Raw genomic sequence first — 2248 nt, 5'->3', positions numbered from 1 at the left:
ACTGTCTTGGCTCATTGTAGCCTCTACCTCCCAGGTTCAAATGATTCTCCTGCCTCAACTTCCCGAGGAGCTGGGATTACAGGTACCCACCACCACACCCAGCTAATTTTTGTATCTTTAGTAGAGAAAATTTCGCTATGTTGGCCAGGCTGGTCTCCAACTCCTGACCTCAGGTGATCTGCCTGCCTCGGACTCCCAAAGTGCTGGGATTACAGGCGTGAGCCACCACACCCGGCCGCTTCCTTTTTCTGTTGAGTCACAATCCTTTCCAGGAGCCTGCAGTCCCCTTGCTGTGCACCGCACATGGAAGAGGAACCCAGGGGTCAGAGCAGGGGCGTCAGGAAGCTGAGCGGTACTGAAGCAGGGGCAGAAATCACCCTCGGCAGTAATGATCGCAGCTCCGTTGGCGGCGTTGGAGTTCTGTGCTGAGTGTTTCCGTTCGCTGATAACCTCGTGAGTGGGTAGCAGCCTCCCCAAATCATAGAAGAGAAAGCCGAGGCCTGGAGAGGTTAGGTAACTTGCCCGAGGTCACTGGGCCCCAAGGAAGGAGAGGAAGAAGGGTGGGAAAGGCCCTAGGATGGCTTTCACCCCCCGCAGGGCTCATGAAGTGCCGTGAAAAGCCATCTGGGAGAGTCCCTTCCCTCTTTCCAGCCCTCACTATGAGGGTGTGTGGGGCGGTGGACCCTTCTGGTTTCTCCAATATTCCTGGATCCAGTGGCATCAAAGAAGACCAGGCTGCTGTGGGTTCTGCACCCCTGCCTGCTGAGGCAGCCGGGCCAGTCCTGCTCCTTGGCCAGGTGTCTGAATCAGTGGTGGTTGTGGCTGTCAAGGAGCAAAACCCCCAGGTGGGAGAAACCAGCCTCAGAGTGGCAGCAGCGGAGGCCTTGAAATGCACCCCTTCCCTCGTCTCTAGTCTGCCATTCAGATGTCCGGACCCGGGCCCAAGTCTCTCCAGGCTCTGGGAACACTTGGTCCAGATGTTCATGTCTGGGCATTAACCTGGGTTTCTCCATAGACTGGGAGGCCCCAGATGAGAGCATCTGTCACTTTTGCCTTTCGCTAGAACACAAGCGATGGCCAGCATTCATATGTGGTCAGTGTAGGTGGTGGATGTGCCAAGTGTGATGTAACTGTCACCCCACTTCTCTGTCATGCATGAAAGCGCATCAGAGTGTACTCCAAAGATGGACCTGTCATTAACTCCCTCTAATTTATTTTTTAGAAAGTAAGTGGGTTGCAACAGGAATTTTTGCAACCCATGCTACACCCCCTACCCCAGCACCTCCCAGCTGAGGCTGTGGGCTGTGTCTGGCTCACCCTGGTGTTTTCTGCACCCAGCATGGTCCTTGGACTACAGCGGGTGTTGCTGTCAGCAGTGGGAGCTTGCTGAGCAGCCAAGTGGGCTGACCATTCCCACTTTCTTTCGCTTGTCAAGCTCGTTTCTTTAGTTGGAATTTTCTCAATGGAGAATGAAAGAAATCCAACTCATACTGGCGTTAGGAATAAAGAGACATACTGCTGACTGTCCTGTACCCAGGGTTACCTGGCTCCTAGCACAGCTAGATCCTGGAGCTCAGATGATGTCCTTAAGACTCCATCTTTTGGCTGGGCGTGGGGGCTCACGGCTGTAATCCCAGCACTTTGGGAGGCTGAGACAGGTGGATCACCTGAGGTCAGGAGTTCAAGACCAGCCTGGCCAACGTGTTGAAACCCCATCTGTACAAAAAATACAAAAATTAGCTGGGCGTGGTGCTGGGTACCTGTAATCCCAGCTACTTGGGAGGCTGAGGCAGGAGAATCGCTTGAACCCAAAAGATGGAAGTTGCAGTGAGCTGAGATGGTGCCACTGCACTCCAGCCTGGGTGACAGAGAGAGACTCTTCCCAAAAAACAAACAAACAAAAAACCATATGGTCTTTCTTCTCTTTCCCTGTCTCTGTCAGTTCTCTTCTCTTCCCTGCTTTCCTGCAGGGAGGTTTCATTTTCCTGCACACTCCACAGCCCCAAGCTTTCATCTCATGCTTCAGCAGGGGAAGCCTCCTGGGATGGTATCTTGTTGGGTTCACTAAGGTCTCCTGAACCAGTCCCTGCAGCTAGGAGCAGACGCCCTGGTTGGCCAGGCCTGGTCAGGTTCGCACTTCTGACCCTGGAGGCAGATTGAGTGCAGAGGTGTTCTTCTCAGAAGGAGGCCAGCTGGAGGCAGGGCAGGCAGGACCCAAGGTGTCCACGGTACCTGTCGAGCATTTCCT

The 2248-nt window shown here is 54.0% G+C and overlaps 1 pseudogene; it reads left to right on the top strand.

Moving 5' to 3' along the window:
* Window positions 1–303: 303 nt before the first annotated feature.
* Window positions 304–2248, top strand: part of LOC105539457 — a 4911-nt pseudogene continuing 2966 nt past the window's right edge.

This window comes from Mandrillus leucophaeus, unplaced genomic scaffold (genome assembly GCF_000951045.1).
Source record: "Mandrillus leucophaeus isolate KB7577 unplaced genomic scaffold, Mleu.le_1.0 Scaffold2051, whole genome shotgun sequence".
Lineage (NCBI taxonomy): Eukaryota > Metazoa > Chordata > Mammalia > Primates > Cercopithecidae > Mandrillus > Mandrillus leucophaeus.
This window is presented reverse-complemented; position numbering and strand designations above follow the sequence as displayed.